The 26,833-nt window shown below is 44.3% G+C and overlaps 1 long non-coding RNA gene across 1 annotated transcript; it reads right to left on the reverse strand.

Annotated features, from left to right (window-relative positions):
- Positions 1–13,576: 13,576 nt before the first annotated feature.
- Positions 13,577–22,487, reverse strand: LOC147137984 (uncharacterized). Its single transcript, XR_015089423.1, has 2 exons — positions 17,364–22,487; positions 13,577–17,267 (listed from the first exon to the last, which is right to left on the reverse strand). It is a non-coding gene; the product is annotated as an uncharacterized LOC147137984 (long non-coding RNA).
- Positions 22,488–26,833: the final 4,346 nt, after the last annotated feature.

Consider the following 26,833-nt stretch of genomic DNA (forward strand, 5'->3'; position numbering starts at 1 on the left):
CACCACCATGGCACCGTGCACCTGTCCCTTATTTAGGAGTGAGAAAGTTGGCAACCCTATGTCCACGCTCCTTGTTCCGCTGTATTCGATTCCTTTGAGGTGGTTTCCTTGACATTTTTGGAGGATGTCCTATGACAACGACCAATCACGGCTGTAACAAATAACAATGTAACAATGTCAGATTGGGTGAACACAGGGCTTGAACCCCGATCCTCCGTAGCTAGACCTGGAATACACATAGTTGGCCCTTTTGAAGTGCCAGCACCTAGCCTTTGGAGAGACAGAGAAGGACCAACACCTGGTCAACCACAGATAGCCTGGACGTGCTATCTCAGCAGGAGGTCACAACAAGCACACCCCCAAAATTCCTACTTCCCACACATTCAACTCATTCACACATAAAAAACCCACAAAAATTCAACTATTAACTATTAATTTCCATTAGAACATTCAACTTTTCACATTTACACCTTCCGAATTTCCACAAATTCAAGTTATTCAACTCACATTCAGCTTTTCAACACCCCCCAAATTCCTACTTCCCCCACATTGAACTCATTCTCCCTTAAAAAAAGCCCCACAATTTCAACATTCATTTCCAGTGGCGTACTCACCCCGAGGTCTCCCCAGTGCGGCGGCCATCTTGGGCAGGAACATTATTTAGACTGGGGATACTCACCCCGAGGTCTCCCCAGTGCGGCGGCCATCTTGGGAAGGGAAATTAGCTAGACTGGGGATACTCACTCCGAGGTCTCCACAGTGCGGCGGCCATCTTGGGCAATAACATTAGCGAGACTGGGGATACTCACCCTGAGGTGAGCCCCAGTGCGGCGGCCATCTTGGGCAGGGACATTAGCTAGACTGGGGATACTCACCCGGAGGTCTCCCCAGAATGGCGGCCATCTTGGGAAGGGACATTAGCTAGACTGGGGATACTCACCCCGAGGTCTCCCCAGTGTGGCGGCCATCTTGGGAAGGGACATTAGCTAGACTGGGGATACTCACTCCAATGTCTCCCCAGTGCGGCGGCCATCTTGGGCAGGGACATTAGCTGGACTGGGGTTTCTTACCCTGAGGTCTCCCCAGTGCGGCGGCCATCTTGGGCATGTTGTTGAAAAGTATTGGGCCACCCATAATTTTTATCCTCAAGTGTCCCTCATGAAGCGGCCATGTTGTTCAAAAGTATTGGGACACCTCGATTTTTGATCCCCAGGTGTCCCTAATGAAGCGGCCATGTTATACAAAAGTATTGGGACAACCCGGTTTTTCATTCCCAGGTGTCCCTAATGAAGCGGCCATGTTGTTCAAAAGTATTGGGACACCCAGATTTTTCATCCGCAGGTGTCCCTAATGAAGTGGCCATGTTGTTCAAAAGTATTGGGACACCCTGATTTTTCATCCCCAGGTGTCCCTAATGATGCGGCCATCTTGGACAGGGACATGAGATAGACTGGGGATACTCAGCCCTAGGTCTCCCCAATGCGGCGGCCATCGTGGGGTAGGACCCAAAGTCAACAGGAAGTGACCCATTTGACCCGGAAATGGACCGGAAGTGACCCAAATGACCTGGAAATGACCTGTAAGTAACCCAAATGACGTGGAAATGGACCGGAAGTGACACAGATGACCCGGAAATGGACCGGAAGTTACGCACATGACCTGGAAATGGACAGGAAGTGACCTTAACGACCCGAAAATGGACCGGAAGTGACCCGAACGACCAGGAAATTAACCGGAAGTGACTCAAATGATTTGGAAATGAACCAGAAGTCTTTTCTTCCCTTCTGATTTTTAATGTCCTCCTCCTCATTCCAGGCTATCCTCTACAATTTGAGGTCATTCATCTTCATTAAACTTCATTCAGTATCATTTCAACATATTCCAGTTTCTCATAGAGGTTATTCAACTTCATTCAGTATCATTCAACTTCAATCAGTATCTTTCAACTTCATTCCACTTTATTCAACTTCTTTCAGTATCATTCCACTTTATTCAGTATCATTCAACTTTATTCAACTTCATTCCAACGCATTCCGCAGTTTCATTTCGGCTTCCTTCGCCTTCACACGCAATTTCTCCAGAAATTGCATTCTCTATTTATTATTATTATTCCCCCAACTTTTTTGGCGTGCGTCTCTTTCCACATTTTTCAACCAATTCACTTCATTCAAGTTTCAAAACATTCCAAAAATTCATGCCTTGGTTAGTATTTTTTTTTATTCCCCAAATTTACTGTTTGCCCAATATTTTCCACTTTTCACCCCCAAAAAACCCATTCATTTCCAATGGCACATTCAAATTTTCACATTTATACCATTCCAATTTCAAATTCACAAGATTCAACTCATTCAACTCACATTGAAAAGCTTTTCAACACACCCACAATTCCTACTTCCCCAAAATTCAATTTATTCACCCTTAGAAAACCCACAAAAATTCAACTATTTACCATTCATTTCCATTGACACATTCAAGTTTTAACATTTATACCAATCAAATTTCAAATTCACAACATTCAAGTCATTCAACTCATATTTGTCAAGCTTTTCAACACACCCAAAATTCCTATTTCCCACACATTCAACTCATTCACCCTTAAAAAAATTAAACTTAAATTATTCACCATTAATTTCCATTGGCACATTCAACATTTCACATTTACACCCTTCAAATACTAATCCCGAGGTCTCCCCAGTGCGGCGGCAATCTTGGGCAGGGACATTAGCTAGACTGGGGACACTAACCCAGAGGTCTCCCCAGTGCGGCGGCCATCTTGGGCAGGGACATTAGCTAGACTGGAGATACTCACCCCAAGGTCTCCCCAGTGCGGCGGCCATCTTGGACAGGGACATTAGCTAGACTGGGAATACTCACCCGGAGGTCTCCCCAGTGCGGCGGCCATCTTGGGCAGTGACCCCTAGTGACCCAGAAGTGACCCAAATGACCCAGAAATGGACCGGAAATGACCCAAAAGACCCGGAAATGGACCGGAGGTGACCCAAATAACCCGGAAATTAACCAGAAATGACCCAAAAATGAACCGGAAGTGACTCAAATGACCCTGAAATGGACCGCAAGTGACCCAAATGACCCGGAAGTGACTCAAATAACCCTGAAATGAAACGGAAGTGACCTGGAAGTGAAATGCCCCAAGTGACCCACATGTTACCCCAAATGACCCGGAAGTGACCAAAAAGTGACTCCCAAGTACCCGTCACATTCAGTAATGGCACATTCAACATTTACATTCCAATTTCAAATTGACATCATTCAGGTCATTCAACTCACATTCTCACATTGGGGGTGGCATGGCTCAGTGGTCGAGAAGTCATTTCTCAACCAGAGGTTGTGGGTTCGATCCCCGGCCATTCTATCCTTGTTTGCCTTCTTTTCTTCCTGACTTCCTTCTTTTATTCTTTCCTTACTTCCTATTTTCTTTCTTCTACTCTGATTTTTTTATGTTCTCCTCATTCCAGGCTATTCTGTATCATTTGAGGTCATTCAACTTCATTCAACTACATTCAGTATCATTTCAACGCATTCCAAATTTTTTCATTCAGTATCATTCAACTTCATTCAGTATCATTCAACGCATTCCAATTTTTTTCATTCAGTATCATTCAACTTCATTCAGTATCATTCAACTTGATATATTAATATTATCTTAATATCGCCTTAATATCAACTTAATCATTCCACATAATTCTACTTCATTTCAATTAATTCCATCCATCCATCCATTATCTATACAGCTTCTCCTCACAAGGGTCGCGGGGCGTGCTGGAGCCTATCCCAGCTGTCTTCGGGCAGTAGGCGGGGGACACCCTGAATTGGTTGCCAGCCAATCGCAAGGCACACAAAGACAAACATCCGCACTCACAATCACACCTAGGGGCAATTTAGAGAGTCCAATCAACTTACCATGCATGTTTTTGGAATGTGGGGAGGAAACCGGAGTACCCGGAGGAAACCCACGCAGGCACGGGGAGAACATGCAAACTCCACACAGGGAGACCGGAGTCGGGATCGAACCCACGACGACTGTGAGGCGGATGTGCTAACCAGTCGACCACAGTGCCGCCTCAATTAATTCCTTTTCATTCAATTTCATTCAACTTCATTCAGTATCACTCAAATTAATTCAGTATCATTCAACTTCATTCCAACGCATTCCGCAGTTTTCTTTCAGCTTCCTTCGCCTTCACACGCAATTTCTCCAGAAATTACATTCTCTAGTTCATCTTTACTGTTTCATCAAAAAATTTGCAAGAGAAGCACTACGTTTAATTATTTTATTTATTTAATTTAAGAACATCTAGTGGTAATTACCATCCTCTTTTCTGTTACAAAGATATTCGATAGTCGATATTGTCATTATGTACAAACATATATCTTAACCATATATCACGTTCGACTGGTTCTACTGGTTCAAACTCCACAATAGCGATGTCGATATCACTGCAGTTATTCATTTCAGAGCTCCCGTGATCGACGGCGTCCGCCATTACTGCTCCAAAAAATCCGCATAGCCGCTGACGACATCGTTGAATGTCTATTCTGATATATTTCATTGGTTAAGAGACAGAGAATTAAATAAATAGAAAATGGCGTATAGGGTAGAAAGACGCAACAGCACTCCCGGCTCTAGTGGTAGAAACGCGGTTATGCGCCCCAGTCCTTAATGGGTTAAAGCATCGGGGTCATCGTTAATACTCCTGCATGGATAAATCACTTTGATTCCTCTGTGATAGCGTCGATAACAAATACAAGGACTGAACGTATATATGTGAACCTTTATAAATACATACAACTATGTGTAAATATAGTAGTAAATTCATTCAATTCTTAAATTGTACGTCTTTTTGCATGTAACTAGTTGCATTTTACAAATTGCTAATGCTAACTGGTCTTTTCTTTTTTGCTATTGCGTTGACATTGAACACCTGTAGGCGTTACACCTTTACTGTACGTACAATGTGTTTATGATACTTGTTCTCTAAGATGTAACACATATTAACCCCTTAAACACTACATTGATGCACAACATCATGTCCAGCATACGATACCTCGTCTGCGTTAAGACTTCACATATGTTTGTGGTGTAGAGGCTGGCGTTTTTATATGAGAGCGGTCATGATATTTTCAAGAATTGTTCTTTTTAGAGGTATTTATGAACTGACCAACCAATCCAGGAGGTAAAACCATGGTGTATATACAATAGGGAAATGCCACAAATTGTGTTTTAGGTTAAAGTGATAAGCTGTGCTATATTTTCACATTTGTAAATGAACGAATTTTACTTGCCAACAACTCAGCAACTTTTTTTTTTTCTTTTTGAAATCTCTTCTCCATGGAATACTACCCAAGTACTTGGAGGACTACTTTTTTACTTGAGTCATTAACAGTACATCTATTTGAGTACCATTTTTGTTTCTGCTCAGAACATACTGCTATAGTAGAAAATCAAAACTAGGGGGGAACAAAGTGTAACTAATTTTTAAAAACATACAAGGCACCTATTCTGTGACATTTCCTCCCTCAACCAGGTGATCGCAAACAGCAGCACCGACATTGACTATGATCAAGAGGATGAAATTGGGGTGAGTCATCATATCATAAAGAAAGTTGTACCAGTGGCTAAGTTCTCTTCAGAGATCAAGTCCAGAACAAAACCGAGTCAGTGGCATAATGCTGCTTCAGAAATTAATCCTGATGATTATGCCTCTCACGGGCTCACTACAAAGGAGCATGTAGAGTCTAAATGGTTCAGAGGATCTAGTTTCCTGTGGCAGAAGAACCTTCCACCGAAAGAAGAGATTGTTGGAGAGGTCGACAAAGATGACCCAGAAATAAAAACAGCAAATGTTCACACAACAAAGACAAGATAGGAGAGGTCTTTGTCAGATTTACTTCAGAAGTTTTCAGATTGGAAGAAAGCTGGAAGAGCCATTACAAGACTTAAACGTCTTGCAAAGGAGATTAAGGGTCTTAAAACAAGATCTAATGAAGTTACGACTCTGGAAGAAAGAACAGATGCTGAACAATTCATAATTCATGAAGTTCAAGAAGAAGCGTTCAGTAATGAAATAAGGTCTTTAACACAAGGAAAAGACATACAGAACAAGTTTAAATTGCACAAGCTGAATCCATTTATGGATAGCCAAGGTATACTGAGAGTTGGAGGAAGATTGACACAAGCAACACTCCATCCCCATGTCAAACACCCTCATGCAATTTAAGTCTCTGTATTGAGAAACCACAAAGAATCTGATGTCAGGAAACATTTTGTATTGGTCTTGATAAATCGTTACTTCTCTATTCCAACGTGAGCTCAACCAATTTGGTAGTTTGATGATAATCTTTTGATTCTCCACACAGTCATTGAGAGCATGTAGACCTTGAATATATGGCATTGCTGATTCCACACTGCTCAGAAAATCAACAAACTCAAGCAGGTTCTCACTGTCCTTTGGGCCAATTTTTTCCCATGCATATATCTTTTCACGATATGACTTGGCAACTATAAATGGATTACCAAATCTATCTTCAAGTATGTCCCAAGCAGCACGATATGTGGTTTATGTTCCTGCAATAAAATGGCCTTCAATGGCTCTTTTAGCTGTGCCACCAACATACTTGCATAGAAAGAACAGCTTTTCTTGAGTTGGCAAGTTCTTCCGATCAATCAAAGAACTGAAAGACAACTTCCAGTCATTATACATGAGGGGATCTCCTTTGAAAACCTCAGGTTCTGGAATTGGAACTTGATTAGCTATGATTGCTTCGGCAAGAGTTCACACAAGATCAATGGAATATTCATGAGAAGTCTCTCCTTGATTGGCAGAAATATGGTTGGTTGATTCTGGAATAGAGTAAGAGGTGTGTGTAGCAGGATATTGCAGAGTGGTTTCGGTGGCTTTTACCTCATTTGAATGCTGTACTTGACTAAGATTGGCTTGTTCCACGGAAGCTTAGGAAGCTGGTACTTGATGCGCTGGAATAAATTGATCGCTTAAAGGGTTAAGTGCACGTGGTGGATTTAGAGCTTCTGAATAAACCTGCAGTCTTGCTTGTGCTGCAATGTGCCCTTTAAGTTCTTCTAAACGTTCTATTTCTCTTTTCTTCTTTTCCAGCGTCATTTTTCTATCAGCACTTTCTGCTATAAACTGAGCCTTTTTCTTCGCACTCTCAGGTTCAAATTCTCCTTCTTTAGCTTCTTGTTCAGCCTTTAAAAGTTGATCTTCCACCTCAAGTCTTTGAATTTCTTCTCTTTGTTGGTGTTGGGCGTTTATTATTTTTAACACTTCTTGCGAAGCCATTACTTCAGATGCTGCTTGTTTTGCATTTAGGGACAGGATAGAAGAGTGTCTAGAAGCTTCGGACGAAGCCTTTGACTTAGCGGTTTTAGCTAAGGAGATACTGGATACTGTACTGTTGAACACAGAATTATCATCAGGCCAACCTGTGTCTTCTGAATCATCACAGCTTTGGAAGTGTTGAGACTTTAAATTTGCAATCTTGGTTGAATGCCTGACATGTCATTCATTCTCCGAATGTATGGTATGGGACTTTCAAGATAAGTGAGGTCAACTGTCAACTTGGATGTTATTAATTTCATTTATGATCTTATCAATCAGATCGTCAGCATGATTATCCTTAATTGACCTTTTCAAGCCATTCATATGATACCTGCACCTTCTGTACAGCTTTACAAAACTCCTATTCAAATTGCTCAATTTGTCACTGAGCAGAGCCTTTCCTTTTTCAGTAAGCTTTCGCGTGCGTCCAGTTTTCCTCATCTCAAGAGGCAGCTGTGAATCATCCACACCAACCTGACGTTATAAGTCCTGTACTGTTTCTTTGACTTGTTCCTCTGCATCCACTTGCTGTGACAGTGTGGTCTGCCTTGCATTATTTTCTTTAAAGTCTTCATGGGTTGCCTCATCAGCTGGCAGAAAACGACTTTCTTTTGTGTATGATATTTTAAATGTAGTGTGCTAATGTGTTGAAACTTGAATGTATTCTCTAGTGAGTGAAATTATTAAATGTAAGTCTCCTGCATTACCTTATCTTTGTGTAACAAACACCAAACCAATCTATCACAATAACACACTTATATCAGTGAATAAGAATATGGTTATTCATTAAAAAACTAAATAATTCTAACACAGCCTAAACATGAAACCCTCTTGTATAACTTTGATATCAACTTAGAATCAACTGGGAGAATGGTGACTTACTTGTTTACTTTGGTTTCAATTGCAGAAATATGCCCACTGCTATTTTAGAAAAAACACATATGAATGTCTCTGTGATAAAACTTAATGGCAGAAAACAAGTACTTGTGTTACTTTCAGTGCACAATCCTCCTTGTGCCTCTTTTGTAACCTTGTCAACTTGCCGCTTGGATTCACACGAAACAGTTCACACGACAATTCCTTTCACCGCATGAGCCTGCAGTTAGTGCTTCTTCTTCAGGTCGGAGTCTTCACCGACGCAGAAGTGTTCTACTATGCCGCCCATTGATTGGATGCACAGACTCCAGTTCCTTTTACAGATGTTTATTGTATGGCAACACACCAACACTCCAACACACGGTAGAACTAAAAGTTCAACAGACATACAACATATTACATTCATGACAGTATAGCCGGGCTTAGCATTAAAGCTAACCGTGATAAACAATTCAAAACAATACTAACCACTTTGGCCTGCTCACAATCAATGGCAGTCTTCTCCCAGAAACAATCCCCGCGGACAAAAAGTGCAATGCTTTAACAAAAGTGTAAATCAACTTTGTACATTCACTCGGCCCCGGCAACACATTGAGGAAGGTCGAGGAAAAAACAAGCGAAACGCAAGCGAATAAGTGTGTCCCAGTCTCAACGTAAAGCGCACGGAGAATCTGCAAGATACAACTTCAGGTGAGAGAATTTCAAAATGAAGACATGTGCTTTTCTAAAATACAAAAGTCAGCCAGGCGGCACAGTGGTCGACTGGTTAGCACGTCCGCCTCACAATTCAGAGGTCGTGGGTTCGATCCCGGCTCCGGCCTCCCTGTGTGGAGTTTGCATGCTCTCCCCGTGCCTGCGTGGGTTTTCTCCGGGTACTCCGGTTTCCTCCCACATTGCAAAAACATGCATAGTAAGTTAATTGGACTGTCTAAATGGCCCCTAGGTATGATTGTGAGTGCGGATGTTTGTCTCTGTGTGCCCTGCGATTGGCTGGCAACCAATTCAGGGTGTCCCCTACCTACTGCCCAAAGACAGCTGGGATAGGCTCTAGCACGCCCGCGACCCTTGTGAGGAGAAGCGGTATAGATAATGGATGGATGGACAAAAGTCAGCCATTACAAGTAGTTTGGTAACATTTAAAAACCAAAATTATCCTGGAGTTAAGTTAAAATCATCCAGGAGTTAAGTTCGCATTGTACATGGACATGTGTCCATGTGTACTTTTGAACTGTAAAAAAAAAAAAAAAAGCAAAAATAAATAAATTATATGAACCATACATGTGACGGCACGGTGGTCGACTGGTTAGCACGTCCGCCTCACAGTTCAGAGGTCGTGGGTTCGATCCTGGCTCCGGCCTCCCTGTGTGGAGTTTGCATGTTCTCCCCGTGCCTGCGTGGGTTTCCTCCGGGTACTCCGGTTTCCTCCCACATTCCAAAAACATGCATGGTAAGTTGATTGGACTGTCTAAATTGCCCCTAGGTATGATTGTGAGTGCGGATGTTTGTCTCTGTGTGCCCTGCGATTGGCTGGCAACCAATTCAGGGTGTCCCCCGCCTACTGCCCAAAGACAGCTGGGATAGGCTCCAGCACGCCCCGCAACCCTTATTTGCTGTATTTGGTACTATTATTTCTCAGTGGTTTCCTGTCCTACTGCATAGTTGTTCCCTTCCGTGTAGTTTTTTAAACAATATTAACTGTGCAAAATAAATCCCGATCATCTCCGCCTGTGATGAGGCCGACAATTGCAGAGTCGTCAGAGAACTTCTGCAGGTGACAGGTAGGGGTGCTGTAGTTGAAGTCCGAGACATTGGCGACAACCAGGGGGCAATAGCATTGTCAAGAAACCCAATACATCGTCAGAGATGTAAACACATTGACATTAAATATCATTTCATTCGTTCTGCACTCAATGACAAGAAGATAACAATTGAATATTGTTGGTTGTTAGCAAGGTTAAATTACAGAAATTTGGAAGTTTGTGTGCTGGAGTGTGAACTGTTAAACAAATGGTTATTTGTGAATAGTTATGTAAGCATAAGAGCAAGTGGTAGATTAATTTTTTTCTTTATCTTTATTTTGGTAGTGTCTTGTATGCTCTTACGCTGAAGGAGACAACAGGAAGTGTTATGGCAAAATAAACTGAATGTTGTTCCGGTCAAAGTTACCGATGTTGTCCGTGTTTTTTTCCTCCGTGAAATGTACGAGTTATCTCGGTATTCCTACCCTTAAAATGACCCAACCATCACTTCTATTTGCTTATAAGTCTTTAAATGGCCTCGCCCCGGCGTACCTCTCCAAGATCCTCCACTCCTACGCACCTTCCTTGAGCCTCAGGTCAGAGGGGATCGAGCCTTCTCCGTTGCTGGTCCTTCCCTCTGCTGGAATGAGCTTCCATTGAATGTTAGGCAAGCCACCTCTCCGTCCATTTTTAAAACCCCTTTGAAGACACATTTATATTCTTTGGCTTTTGATCCGACGTGAGACTGACAGTTTGGGGCTGTTTTCCGGTGTCTTTTGTGTATAGTGTTTTGTGTTTATTTATTGCTTTCACTTGTTGTATTATGGTTATTTTCAGAGCTGGGCAGTCCGTCCCGGGGTCGGACCCTCCGGCCCGGCCGGATGCCCATTTTTGGGGGGTGGGGGGTGGAGGCTGACAAATTTTAAAAAAGGGCTCGACTAAGCATGGCCGGAAGTGGACTTTAGTCCGGCCCACTAATCGGCCCTCATGCGTGTGACGTGGTCGCGAGGCGGCCAAATTTCATCTCCTACTCGGTGAAAGGCTTCTTTTTAGGCTTCTTTATACTCCCACGTCAGTGCGGGCGACAACTGCCGCATTGATTCACATGACCGACGCATTGTACTGTTGGCAACAGGTCTGCAAGACATGCCACGCACACATCAGGAATTGTTGCTGCTTTGACCGGTCCATTATGTCACATCTTGCGATGACGTACAGTTTCCCACACGGAGGAGAGGATGCACCATGCACCTCGTTGCTGCTAGTTTGGCAGCGGCGTGGGTGTTATGTCACGTATGTGTGTGTAAAGAAGCTACTCACCCACATTCCCCCTTCCAAATCGTTTTCGCAGTACAATTAAATGCATCGTCTAGTCATCTCGGTCCCTTCATGGTTGGCGCCGGCATGATATCCATTGTTGTCGCTGTCGTTTTGAAGCGTTCCCTCGAATTGGAACACAAATGTTTCAAAACAACTTGTGTCCACGAATATAGTCAAGCTGCTCGCAGCACTCAAGGATGATGCTGGCACATCAAGGTGGAGTTCATGCACTTGTTCTGGCGTCTTTCCTACTACAAGCTACATAGCAGGACTTTCTCATTAAAATTAACGAACCCCGCTCTAATTCACCTCTCTCCCTTTCTCGCTCTGGAAATACGCCGTAGCAAACCTGCTGTGTAGTAGTTTGCTGGTATGCTTTTATTTTGAAGGCTGGTAAGTGTGAAGAAGGGGAAGTGTGGAAAATAAATAACTTAATTTTTATGAATAAGGGCGGGGGGTCGAAGACAGAAGGGTACCGAGGTCAAGGGCGGAGGGTCGCGGCCGCACCGGCAGTTCTGGCTATTTTATTGTTGTATGTAAAATGCTTTGTTACAGCTGTCGTGGATTAAGAAACTAGCGACTCCATCCTTATCAATATATTTGAAGTGCAGGGCTCTAGATTGCCCAGAAATTGCCCATTTTGCTCCTAGAAATCCAGACAGTGCAAGTTAAGTATTCATCTACTGATGCACCCGGTGAATTTGCTGATTTTTTCCTTTTAATTGCTATTCTTGAGTAGATTTGTTTCTGATGAACTTCTGCTCCACAATTCAATTCCGTTTATCAGTAAAACTGAAAAAAAGTGGAGTGAATAATTACTTCACAAACTGTCTTACATTTACATTTTCTACGTGCACCTAAAATTTTAGGTTAGGGGCCACTGTGCTCTTAGCAATAAAACATTAGTCTGGGGCCCTGAACTGGTCGATTTATCATGATATCATGAAGTGATGTAGTTTTTGTGGACACCCTGTAATGCAGTTTGTGGTGAAGGTCTTCTTACTGCTGGTGGCACTTCAGCACTTTTTCTTGTTTTAATCTCAATGTGCACAATTGAGAACACTTTTTGGTTTTCTTTTTTTAAACAAGTTAGCCCTCATGAAAGGGACAAAAAGAAACGAGACAATAACAATTGTAAAATAAAACTTTTAATTAGCATATTTTCACATCATGATTCTCTGCTTGAAATTAAACTATTGGTCAAGGTTTTGTGTTATGCAAATATAAAAAGGGTTCTGCTACGACGAGGTCCAATACTATATTTCACGTAGGCTTTCTTCACATGCCATTCACTGAACCAACCCTTTACGCAGCGCCCGCCCATATAACATGTCTGTGTCAAGGGACCATACGAAATACAAAGGGGTGTCAAGCCAAGGGGCAAAGCTGGCATGTTGCTTCAGCTTTTGTTCCCCAGAGCCATATTTCAGCTCATCTGCGACATACGTGGTGTAAAACCCAAGGAGCTTTTGTGGGTCGCCGCCAGAGGTTTCCGGGCGGACTTGGCGCGCTTGGGAGCGCAATCAAAAATCCAGCCAAAAGATTTTTTTAAAAATTGAGACGTTGAAGGGAGTGAGCGAGATGTTGACAGAGAGCTTGAACCAGAGAGAGACCCTTTTCTTGTGGAAGTGTTGGTTGGAGAGAGAGCTGGTAGAGCGAGTGGGTTGTTGAGAGAGGGAGAGACAAAAAGTCGAGGCTTTTTTATCTACTGCATAGAGTGCAACGTGTCCGCCCCTCAGCTCAAGATTCAGATGAGACCCAATTTGTGACATTAAAGTTAGATTTGAGTCTATTGAATTGTCCTTATTAAAACCTTTGTACATTTCACAATTTATAATTTGCATCAATTTTCATGCTTAGGCTGGAAACATCCAATTTTGAACACGTCTGAAGTTTGGGAGACAACAGTGGACACAAAGGTTTAAACTCATATCGTTGTCATAAACCTGATCGGGAAAATTGTTGAGCGTTATTGTATGACTGCTTGTTACTGTATTTTGCTTATTCATCACAAGAGGGCTGTCGCTGACAGATGGCGTCAACACTGAATTATAGGCGGGGGTGTTTGCGCCTTATCTGTTCTCTCTGTACTTGGCTTTCATAGGGAGCAGTTTGTGTGTGTTGCTGAATAATGTACGCCAGTTGGCTAAAGAGAGAAGTCATCCGCATTATCGGAATTATTCTTCTGCTGCGACCGGGCAAAAGTACGCCGCTCCATAGGTTTCATCACAAATGATTATTACCATAGAGATTCATCAATACAAAGTCAGCAGGATAAGCAAGTTAACAATATACAAACATATATTTGAATATGCTTCATTTCAAGGCAATTTTGATTGACCGAAATACATAGAAAGTTAAAAGCTGCAGTTCCCCGGTTGATCTCTTGGGGTCAGTCTTTGTCCAGCACTGCCAAGTTGAGTGGAGTTCAGCCCCCTGCTGGTTGAATCAGGATCCTCCCGACTTCACGTTGGGGGAGGCTCCAGCGTGTCTCGTCCAAGAAAAGTTGGAATGTACAACCCATTGTCTGAGGAAGAGTCTCTCCTTATCAGGAATTTATTTCTAAGTCTTAGCATGTCTTTGTCAGATCAAATGGCAGGGTGATTCATGTTTTGAAGTGAGACTGGAGCAGACTTTGTGGCAGTCCTGGGTGACGCTTGTATCCAGCATTGATATGTGGTCCACGTGCGGCATATGTGTTAGACTCCTTCAAAGTTTGTAAACAATGTTACGTCATTTACGGCCCGCTCATTTGAAATCACTGGTTAGCATATTGCAACAGCATTCTTTATGTCGGAATGGACACATAAAACAGTCATTTGCGTCACTGCGGCAGTGCTGCGCGCAGCTTGCCTTCATACTCGCGCACAACCCACACGCATTGTTTTGAAAATGTGTTACAGTTTCATTCCAAGTCGGGGGCCGTCGCTACGGCTACTGACGAAGACTTCCGGTCGATGTTTTTACTATCGAGCAACGATCAAAAAGACAGCGGCAACAATGGATATTGTGCCTGCTACAACAAAGAGATCTAGATGACTAGACGATGCATTTAATTGTATTGCGAAAAACGATCTGGAAGGTGGCGGCGAAGGTGGTACGTGCGTGTATAGCTTCTTTACACACATACGTGACATAACACCCTCAGCGCTGCCAAACTAGTTTGCTTCGCGGCAGCAACAAGCAGCCTGGTGGACCCTCTCCACCGTGGCAACAGATAAATTGCCAGGCCGAGCCGGGGTTAACTGTACGTCATCGCAACATGTGACATAAGGGGCCGATCACAAGATGGAATGCGCGCAGCGTTGTATACGCAGCAACAATTTCTGACGTGTGTGCGCCATGTGTTGCAGATCTGTTGCCAACATGTCTCACAACACAGTGTGTCGGTCACGTGATACAATGTGGCAGTTTTTGCGCCGCGCTGACGCCGGAGTATAAAGAAGCCTAAAGAAGCCTTTCGCCAAGTAGGCTGAGATAAACTTCGGCCTCCTCGCGACCACGTCACATATGAGGGCCAATTAGTGGGCCGGACTAAAATCCACCTCCACTCTTCCGTAATCCCACCCCTTTTTTTTTTAAAAAGGTGTCACCCCCCGTCCTCCGCCCCAAAACTGGGCGTACGTCTGGGAGGGAGGGACGGACTGCCCAATTCTGCTTATAATTAATTCTTGAATGGATATGTTCTAGATTTACAGTATATAACAACTTTTGTGTCGTGCGGTCACAAATAGTTTTGCACCGGATACCCGTACCTGTCCCATGCCCCGATTTTTCAGCGTCAAAAATGGCTTGATACCATTATTTTTAACACCGGTAATTAAAAAAAAAAAGCACACATAGCTCACCAACTGTCTTTAAGGCAAGTATACATAAGCACATAGCCGCCTGTCTGCCGACGTGTTGAAACGCCTATAAGTGGCACGCATCGTGGCATGTGTGACGATGAAAAAAAATCTGACAAAGTGGCTGAAAAGAAACCAAATCAATTGATTTTTGTTATTCCTTTTATTGTTGCTGTTATTGTAATGTCACTTCTTCTGACCTGCCAGGGACTGCAGATGTATAGAGCCGTCTTATTTACATGTAAAATGTTCATTAATATGCACTGCCCCTTTTGAAATAAATAAATTACAAATTACGAAAATGCCAGCAACGCTATGTGGCGGCATAATCCAAATAAAACAAAAAAACTAAACAAATAGAAGAAAAGCCACGGAGAGCACACTTCACAGACAGCAAGTCAGAGATGTGGCTCGATTACATCATAAGCGCCGCACCACGATTTCGCCGTGAAGGTGCCGAAACCTGGAAGTGTTTCAAAACATAACGCTAAATCCATTAAATACGCGATTAATGTGTGTAACTTTTTTCCCCACACTCTGCTATAGAAGCAAGTGGCCTCAAAAATTAGCCGCCAAGCAACGTGGAAGAGGAGATGGAGAGAGTGCGCAAGATGCAGCCCCCTGCTTGTCAGTTGAACAAAACCGTGCTTGGTATTGGCTCCGCAGTACGTGGGGTGCGATGGCAACTGGCTCATTTGCATGAGATGGCCTTGAGTTTTGCAAGAAAGGATATAGGGTGTAATTTTTTTGGGTATAATTCTTGATTTATGGGGGATTTTGACAAAAGCATGCCACATACATATGAAGACACTTCAGACAGGTATTAAAAAAAGTGCAATACTTTACTATACTACTATTTTACGTTCTTAAGGACTCTTAGTCTAGAGCCACCACAGAGGTACAAGACACTAGAAACATATGTCAAAATTAAACTATGAAACAAATAATTCAGCATTCAAGCCACTTATCAATGCAGATGTAGATGGACATTTAAATAATTTGTTTCCAAACATGGTGTACATGGTATCCTGAATCACCAATACGGAGTGTAATATTTTGACAGTGTATTTTTTTAACAACAACAAAACACAGGCAAGCTCTGTCTGCCCCACCATAGACTGCAGTTCGATTAAAGATGTTTAAAAACCAACAACGAATAAAAAAAGTACAACAAAAATAACCACAAAATTTAATGTTAATCCTCTTAAAGAGGTACAATACAGATATGGAATGTAGGAATGATCATTTAATATGTATATGGACTTATAGTTGGCCACGAGTTAGCGCTCAGGTGGACTTATTTTAAGCGTCTGATAGTAGCTTTTTTGATTTAAAGGGACGGTCATGTTGTCACTAACAAGTGCATTTGATATTTTTTTTGATCAGGAAAATGAAAAGAGTTGTCATTTTCTATTTTATCAATAAATTTGGGAGAAATTAGGAAATAAGTGACTCCATGAATAACGCCCCTTTTAATGAGGAGAATGCCTCCCTAAAGTTCTATCCCCGTTCAGCCGGAGTCACGGGAGTAACCGATTCCAAACTCTCCATTGGAAATCATTGTACTTTCATCGCTCATAACGTCTAAAAACGGCGATCAATTGGCATCAAAATTTATGTGGACATCTCTACTAATGCCCACTTCAACATATCAAAAGGACTAACCTCTCCGTGGCTGATTTATATGAGAATGAGGAAATGTGGAAATGAGCAGAGCTACATAGGCTGGGACCATGCAGCGCACACTGGTTCTTTACTTTACTAAAAAAAAAAAAAAAAAAAAAAAACACTGCTTCTTTGCTGATCACGGGTTAGGACGAGCGAGGCATTTAACACCAGTCAGGATATTTACAGAGACTGAAGTGGAAATGAGTAGTCGTGCACATTTATTTGGATGAAGAATGGACCCATTTTCTCGACCGACAACACGGCGTCCAATTTGAAAGTAAACAGCCGAAAAGGTACGTTCCATGCGGCCACACTCGGTTGTGGAGTCAGCCTCGCTGGAACTTTTTGTTCCCTCAACATTGACGCTTGGTCGAGGGCTTCCTCACTCTCTGGCGGCTCTCTGTCTGACAACACACGCGACTGCTTGGGAGGCAACCCCGTGACTTGAAGATCGACGCAGGCTGGATGCAGAGTAAGGAGGTAATATTGTTATGCCAACACCTTTTGTTTTAAAGGCTTGAAGCTAGTTGTTGCCATTAGCCATCCCATTTTCCTACCTTTAGCCGAGGGAAGGGGGGGTGGCGTAAAGCTCCAATCTGGCTGCTGCTGCTGCAAGCCGCCGTCTCTCTGATGAGAGTTGACACGAGTTTAGCGTCGCTAAATGTCTGAAATATAACCAGTTGGGGTTCGTGTGCGCATTCATACTCTTGTCGGCTTCAGCTTGTGAAAGTGGAGGCGCAATTGCCACGGTATTTTTGATTTTGTGGAGGTGATCATGATGACATCACGTTTTATGTCAATAAATCCAAACTACTGTGCAGAACACTTGTATACTTTCGCAGGTTGAAGTGGACAAGAGTAGTAATGTGCATTTGCATGTTGGTGGAGATCCGTTACCGTTTTAGACAACAGAACTGACAAAGCGAGCAATATTACCACGCTTGGCTCCCTCCCGTAACGTGGACAGATGAGACCGAAAACATAACTTAAGCAATGCCCCAAAAAGGGGCGGTGAAATTAGTCGTAAACCTAATCACAAAAAAAAAGCCCTTAAATCACAACAGTCCTTTAAGTTGGGCGTTTTAGTACTAATGTCATTTTTACATGTAAACCTATTATATAAGTGGCAAGTGTCCCAAGTGTCCCTTTAAGGGGCCATATCATGCCATTATAAAATTTCAAACAGTTGAGTATAGGCATTTACTGTATATGATTATACAAGAAGCCTGGTTCCTAAAACCCTGCCTCTCCCCGTGTGGCTGCCGCCCCTCTTTAATGAGTCCCAAACAGCCGCACACCACTCCGCTTGGCCTGCGGCCACACCGCACGGCTCCGCATTGCTTTTACAACAGGCTGGCGGCAGGATGGAAGCGCACCTGATGGCAACACTTGCAACGTGTCAGGTTCTGCCAGAACATTTAACATGGCGAGCCTCGATCATTAAAATATGAATTTCTTTGCGTGATGTGGCCACGTTGCAAAGTACAGTCCATCAAATGCACAGAAGGAGAAGCTTTCACACGTAGACGAAAACTCTTTCCGTTTAAGATAGCGGGAGCCAGTCGCTTGCCATCAAGACAAAAATACAGTTTATACTGTCCACATATTTTGTGTTTAACATCTACATTGAACCAGGGGAAATATATTCACAATTCACAATTTCCAACGTACCATGGATGAAGTAGTACGACAGTGATTTTGCGAGCGGCACGCCAAGCTTGCCGCAAGCGCTCATTCATTCTGAATGGAGGGTTCACTGACATTCCAGCCATCCGAGTCCATGGGTCGTCCTCTTCAATCTGTGGCGCGCAAAGCCGGTCGGCAGCTGCCCAAAGCCGCGATCCCTGAGGCGTGAGCCACAACTGTTGAGCCGGGGAAGTGGCGACACTCCGCTCTGCTCTGGTGGCTGGAAAAGGCTCATTCAACTGCATGGGACCCAGTGTGTGAAAGGACCCACTTCTCCCCAACTCCAGTGCAAAAATGAAAATGTTAGAATAATTGCACATAAGTTATCCCATATTTACTCTTACAAGTATTGTAAGGGTTTAATTCAGCATTATAAACTTGTTTTAATGATGTAAGTTGAAGTTGTCTGTGAAGAAAGGGAAGTAGAGAAGGACACAGCTGCAAAATATGAACGATGCTCTTATCGAAGCGCATCCCTTGGTAAGACGCTGAGTGCTTGGGACAGAATATAACAATAACAATGAACTTTCACACACACTGTCTTCGAACGTGATGCTACATGTTCGCCCATCCTTTAGAGTAGATGTATACAATAAGGGAACACCCTAAGAAAATAAAAAAAGGAAGCAGAGGGGCTGAATTGTAGTGAGGAATTGTAATTGTACTCTGGTGCTCTCCTTGCGAGTAAAATGACAATACTGTGTTGAGTGTCATTGTGTGCGTTGTTTATTAATGTCTCAGGTGGTGTGAACCTGACAGAAAGTGTTTCACTGGTGGTTGCTCTGAGAAAGTGGTCGTTTGTTTAGTTTGCGGGGACCGTATGGGGGTGGCTCCTCACTCTTTGTATAAAAGTGAGGACACAGTCATTTTTTTGCATTGGGTAGAGCTGTTGCTTAGGAAGAATGAGCACGAATATTCAGACCACTGCGGAGGTGTTTTTGGTGAGGAAGTACAATTTTAACATGGCTAAAAGCTCAAAATTGATTGATTGGCATCTCCTTTTAAAAACTGAATCACATTGCTAGATAATAACTAGGCATTTGGACAGTCAGAGAAATGTGCCTCCACAGTTTTATTCCCACACACCAGCCCCAGTTTTAGCAGGTCACAGGTGCCCCCATATGCGTCCTGTGTCCTGCACCTCAGCCGCAGGCCGCACAGCATAGCTTAGTGCTGATCTCATTCATTTTAATTACAAAATTTAGAAAAACACCAACACATCAGTGTGTTTTTCCACCATCGTTCATTGCGTATGTAATATTTAAATTGAATGTGTCGCCCACTCATCATGTGGTGAAGTCGCGAGGGGCTTACGAGTCACTGATTTGTTTGGTTATGATCCAGTGTTTTAATTTATTTTGTTACTATTCTAATCCTTGTGCTCTTCTTTTGTTCCTTTCAGTGTACCGGAAGAAACGCTTGGATTGGTGGAGGGTGAAATAAACCAAAACAAGAAAATAAAAATACCCAGAACATTTTTTTTTTTTAAATACAAAAGGTAACAAAATGACAAAAGGAAAATAACAAAATAATCATTTGGCTGGAAAAAGATACAGTGAAAATTACATTTATTCATTCATTCTCTTCTGCTTATCCAAGGTCGTTGTTGCGGAGGCAGCAGTTTAAGCAGCGAAACCCAGACTTCCCTCTCCCCAGCCATATCGTCCAGCTTCTCCTGGAGAATCCCGAGGAGTTTACAAACCAGCCGGAAGAGATCTCTCCACTGTGTCGTGGGTCGTCCTCGGGGCCTCCTCCCAGTGGGACATGCTTGGAACATCTGACCAGGGAGGCATCCAGGTGGCAATGCGGAGAAGCAGTGGCTTGACTCTGAGCCCCTCCCAGATGACCGAGCTTCTCTACTTATCACTAAGGGAGAGCCCGGACAAGCTGTGAAGGAAACTCATTTGCCACTTGTACCCGGGATCTTATTCTTTCAGTCAGGACCCACAGCTCGTGATCATAGGTGAGGGTAGGAACGTAGATTAACAAGTAAATTGAGAGCTTGGCCTTCCGGCTCAGCTCCCTCTTCACCATGATGGACCGATACAGAGACCGCATCACTGCACACGCTGCACCGATCCGCCTGTTAATCTTGCGCTCCATCCTCCCTTCACTCGTGAACAAGACCCCAAGATACTTGAACTCCTCCACTTGGGGCAGGTTCTCATCCTCAACCTGGAGAGGACACTCCACCTGCTTCCGACTGAGGACCATGGTCTAAGATTTGCAGTTGCTTATTTTCATCCCAACCGCTCCATTAAGAGTTGAAGATCGTAGCTTGAAAAAAACAACAGCACCACATAATCTGCAAAAAGCAGAGATGTAATACTGAGACCACCAAACCGGACGCCCTCAACACCTCGGCCACACCAAGAAATTCTGTCCATAACGGTTATGAACAGAATCGTGCAGCCTTGGCGGAGTCCAACCCTCAATGGAAATGAATCCGACTTACTGCCGGCAATGCAGACCAAACTCTGACTCCATGGCCTCACTGAATTTACCCCCCCACCCCACACCTGAGTTTTTGCCTCGGTGACCACCAAGGCTGCATTCTGCTTGGACAGCCGGTACCTATCATGTCAGGTTCTAGATGACCTAAATCATTGAATAAAAACACCGTATGAGGAAGGAAGACAAGAGAGTTGAACTTTTTTCTCATGTGCACAGGGATAAATGTCTGACCACTCTGCACACACTCTATCGTTGCTTCTTTTTATTTACAAAAGGGTGTTTTTTTCTGGTTATTTTGACATTTGCTCCAACACTTGAGAATTGTAAACCACAGATTGGAATGCTTTGAAAATAACAATCACAAAAATGTTAAAACAGACCACTGCAATAAAGTAATTTAAACCGCTGCAATAACGTAATTTAGAACATTTTTTTTAGATTAAGGCAACCAATTTCCTATCTAGCTGCATCTTGAGGTAAGCTCTGCTTTCTTCAAAGACAACTTCAACTTGCATGACACAAACAAGTTTATCCTGTTGAATAAATGCTTTGCAAAGCCATAAAGAGTAAATATGGGATAACTTAGGTACAATTATACTAACACATCAGCTGCCTCCGGAGTCCCACAGGCCAAAAAGGACCAATAGGACTACTTCTTCAGCTTGACTACATCCCTCATCGCTGGTGTCCACCATCAGTCCCCCCACCATCGACGCCTAGATAACACCAGGTGGTTTTCAGTTGGCAGCTCCACCCCTGTCTTCACTCGAGTGTCCAGTACATGCGGCCCCAAATCTAATGACACAACCACAAAGTTGATCTTCAAACTGCGGACTAGGGTGTCCTGTTGCCAAGTGCACATATGGACACCCTTATGTTAGAACATGGTGTTATTGTCATACCACCAGTTCATGCACCTGAACAACAAATGGACACAAGGCCCCCCACATGGAAAAGACTGTGAAGCAGGCAAGATCAGCATCAGCACCCGGGCCTAATGGCATCCCCTTTAGGCTGTACAAGAATGCCCGTGGAAGCTAATGAAGGTAGTAGCATGGAAGAAGGGCGTGATCCCAAGAGCATGGCGAAGAGCAGGAGGCATTTGATCCCCAAAGAGAGGGACTCGTCATCCATAGGTCAGTTTCGCCAGATCAGCCTGCTGAATGTGGAGGGGAAGAGCTTTTTTATGACCTACTGCCCAAAGACTCTCTGCCTTCCTTCAAGAAACAACTTTATTGACACATCGGTGCAAAAGGTCGGGATCAAGGGTTTCTCAGGATGTCTGGAGCATGGCAACATGATCTGGCACCAGATACAATCTGCAAAAATGGAACGGAGAGATCTACATGTGGTTTTCCTAGACCTCGCCAACGCCTTGGGTCAGTCCCTCATAAGATCTTGTGGACGGCCGTCAATTACTGTGGTGTACTGTAAGAATAATAATGTATTTTACTATTCATGTGTTGGATTTTTCATAATTAAGCTTGTTAGCTTTGTAGGTTTAGCTTTATATTAGATAAAAACGGGGGAATGTAAGAACAATAATGTTATTTTATTATTCATGTGTTGGATTCTTGTGGACAAGGCCTGTTAGCTTTATTAGCTTGTGGGTTTAACTTTAGCTTTTTCCAAAACCACGCCCAACTTGCTTGAAGTGCTTTGCTTCCACATATGTATGCTAATGGCTCACACACAAACAAACACACACACACCTACACACACAACAACAACAACGCACACAATGAGGAATGAAGACACTTGACAAATATTGTCTTTTTTCTTGCAAGGAGAGCGCAGGGAAGTGTACTATTACAGTTCCTAAAACCCTCTGCCCGGCTCCCGCGCCTCCTCTCTTTTTATTTTCTTCGGAGTCCCTGATTACAAAGGTGTTCCAGCTCGAAAGGAAAGGGGAACGAAAGCAGCTGGAACATTATGAACTTGTTTTGTCTATGTGTGTGTGCGTGTGTGTGTGTGTGCGTAGGTGTGTGGGGGTGTGTTGGGATGTGTGTGAGCCATTAGCATACATATGTGGAAGCAAATCACATCAAGCAAGTTGGGCGTATATTTGGAAAAAGCTAAAGCTAAACCCACAAGCTAATAAAGCTAACAGGCCTTGTCCACGAGAATCTAACACATGAATAATAAAATACATTATTATTCTTACACGTACCAACCCACATCACGGGTCTGGTCAAGAGCTAATTCCAGGATCTCCAGTTCTGCGTAACAACTGAGAGCAACCCCACAGCCTGGCAGCATCTGGAAATTGGCAACATGGCAGGGTGCACAATTTCCCCTCTGGCATTCGTCATAGCAATGGAGCTGGTCATATGGGCATCCCGATGGGTAGTGGGAGGCGAGAGGACCAATTAGAGCTTCCGGCCATTACAGCCAATATGGACGGCATGACCGTCATAACTACCAAACCATGCATCAGACGCTTGCTACAGAAGCTCCAGGAAAACATTCAGTGGGCGCGAATGGACTTCAAACCAAGCAAGTCACGCAGCATTTCAATTGTTAAAGCCCAACTGACAGACGAGAGGTTCCACATCAGTTATGAACCAATTCCAACACTCTTGGAAAAGCCCATCAAGAGCCTTGGGTGTTAGTATAATGCAGACCTCTGAGACACCCAGCACCTCGAACAACTGCGGCAGGACACAGCCAACGGTCTTAGACAGATCGAAAACACTGCGCTGCCAGGGAAACTGAAGCTCTGGTGCCTCCAGTTTGGGTTACTGCCCAGACTACAGTGGCCGCTGACTATGTATGAGGTCCCTATATTCCATGCTAAGCGCTTGGAAAGGCTGGTGAACTCCCATGTGAGGAAGTGGCTCGGACTTCCGAAGTGCTTTAGCAGCATTGGACGCTACAGTGACGGAGCCTTGTCACTTCCAATCTCGAGCTTGGTTGAGGAGTTCAAGTGCGCCAAGGTGAGGCTGGAGATGTCCCTCACTGATTCCCGGGACCCCATAGTGAGAGGTGCCCCTCCGACCTTGACAACAGGTAGGAAGTGGACCCCTGCCACCACTGTCCTTCAGGCCAAATCTGCTCTCCTCCATCGTGATGTAGTGGGCCATGTCCAGCAAGGAAGAGGAGGTTTTGGCCTTGGAACTGTAACTCCTCTCTGGCAAAAGGCATCTGCAACTGATCGACGAACCATGGTTGTAGCGGAGGTGCGCCGACAGGAAGAAGCAACTAGACTTTCCAAAGCGGTGACACAAGCCAAACAGGGCCGCTGGAGGAGGTGGGAGGGTGTCGAGAAGAGGAAGCTCTCATGGAGTGAACTCTGGGGCATGGAATCCAACAGGTTGAGCTTCATCGTTTGAGCAACGTATGATGTACTACCATCTCCCTAAACCTGCAACAATGGTTTGGAAAGGACCCAGCATGCTCCCTGTGTGCTACCCCAGCAACTCTCAAGCACATCATAGTGGGCTGCAGAACAAGCCTCACTCAAGGCAGGTACACATGGAGACACAACCAGGTCCTCAGATGTCTGGTTGATAAACTTGAGTGCAAGAGGGTTTCCATCAATACCCAACCTATCAACCAGCATGCGTACCAACACCCATCATCGTTTGTCCGGGAGGGGGAAAAGCAGAGGTCAAGGCCCTCACACCCTGACCTGGGCCCACTGAATGCAGCCAGGGACTGGCAGATGCAGGTCGACCTAGATCGGCTAATTTTACCCCCGGAGATCGCAAGGACCACCCTACGTCCAGACCTCGTCCTATGGTCGAATACATCCAAGCTCGCCTACATCATTGAGCTAACAGTTCCTTGGGAGGATGCGCTGAAGAAGCGTATGAATGCAAGAAGCTGTGGTACTCCAACCTAGCGGCTGCAGCAGAGGACAGAGGCTGGAAGGCGAGGATGCGCCCGCTGGAGGTGGGGTGTAGGGGTTTTGTGGCCAGTTCAACAGCAAAGCTCCTTAGGGAAATTGGAGTCAGGGGACAGGCCCACAGACAGGCCATTAAAGAGCTGGCCAACACCGCCGAGAGGGCAAGCCATTGGCTGTGGCTGAAGAGGAGCGACACCATCTGGGCCGCCAGGGCAAATGCTTAGCCCTGAGACACACACCCAGGAGTGATCAAACTGTGGTGGGCCTGCCTCAGCTGAGGGCGTCTTGTGATAAGTGGCCGAAACGCCCCGTGGTCTGAGGGCACCGAGCAGAGCCGAGCAGCTCTTAGTCCATCCAGGTATGCGGTCAGGTGCAAGCTTGGCTCAGGGAGGAAGACACCCCTGCCATGCATAGTCCTGGGGATTGTTAAACCGAGTCCTTTCATCGAATCAGGTTCATCAATTAGACATTTCATAACACAACACCAATGAAGAGGAAGACACTCAGTTCCTTGTTACCAGCTCATGAGGAGAACGGAGAAAGAGCACCATTTTCCGCTTCCCGCTGCCCTTGTGAGGAGAACGTCTCATACGTTCTAACCTTATCCCTCCGTAATCTTAATCGTAATCTTTATTAACTTTCAGGATTCCCTGGTTACATGAGTGTTTCCAAACTAAGGGGCAGGGGACATATGCAAGCCATTGGAAACACTTGGACTTGTTTCTCTATGTGTGTGTATGTGAGTGAAAGATTACTGTGTCCATGCGTCATAATTACGCCAAAGCATTACATTGCAAAAACATTCAGTCACATCCACAACCTTCTAAATCTTATCAGATGGTGTCAACAAGGCTGCTATTGACAGATATGAAAGCAGAAGCAATTTCTTCATTGCGAGCACATACAAGAGCGGAAGCAATATTATACTTTGCAGGCAAATATCACATTGTTCTTATAAGTAGTTTACAATACACATATATATTGTAAACTAAATCACTCAAATGTTCATTTAGCATCATCAGCAAATGTGTGATAACTATTTTATCATTATTCCTTCAGTTATGGACAATCCGTGATGAGCACAGAAGTCCAGTAACAGAACACCGCTCGGGTTCTCATTAGGGGCGCTGTTCCTCCCAATCACGCCCCTCCAGGTCTCACTGTCATTGCTCACGAGAGCACTGAAGTCACTCAGCAAAACGATGGCGTCTCCAGAAATAGCACTCTCCAGCACTCCCTCCAAGAACTCCAAAAAGGGTGGGTACTCTGAACTGCTGTTTGGTGCATAAGCACAAGCAACAGTCAGGACCCATCTCCCAAACCTAAGGCAGAGGGAGGCTACCCTCTTTTCCACCAGGGTGAACCCTAATGTACAGACGCCAAGCCGGGGGCGCAATTAGTATGCAAACACCTGTTCTGCGCTACTCACCTTGGGCAACTACAGAGTGGAAGTGTGTCCAAACCCTTTCGAAAGGACTGGTACCAGAGGCCAAGCTGTGTGTGGAGGCGTGTCCGACTATAACTAGTCATCAGCTCAGGCTTTTTCCGTGACATTCCGTGACACAGAGAGGTGACATTTCACTTTCCTAGAGCAAACTTCTGTAGCTGGGGATCGGACCGCCAAGGCCACCGCCCAGCTCACTTCGCACCTGACTCCTTTGGCCCCTCCCACAGATGGTGAGCCCACGGAAAGGGGGTCCCGTGTTTTCCTTTCTGGCTCAGCCCGGCCGGGTCCCATGGGTGCAGGCCCAGCCACCAGATGCTCACCTTCAATATTTTCTTTAAAAGTATGTGTTATTGACTGTTTTGAAGTTTTCATAGAGGGGCCTCATAGAGGAGCAAAGTTGAAATCTCGCTGTCAAAAATGGTCTTCTTACGAACATCACAACAATTTGGATGCTTCTCAAATACACCCAACAGATATAAGGCACATTAGCTAAGGAAAACAAGCACAAATTACAATATGCGCTAGGCCAATTTAGCGCCAGCTAACGCACACGTCATTCGGTAGCAGCAGCAGGAATTGAACTTAACCAATAA

This window comes from Filicampus tigris, chromosome 13, assembly GCF_054856515.1.
Source record: "Filicampus tigris isolate MCC_2025a chromosome 13, RoL_Ftig_1.0, whole genome shotgun sequence".
Lineage (NCBI taxonomy): Eukaryota > Metazoa > Chordata > Actinopteri > Syngnathiformes > Syngnathidae > Filicampus > Filicampus tigris.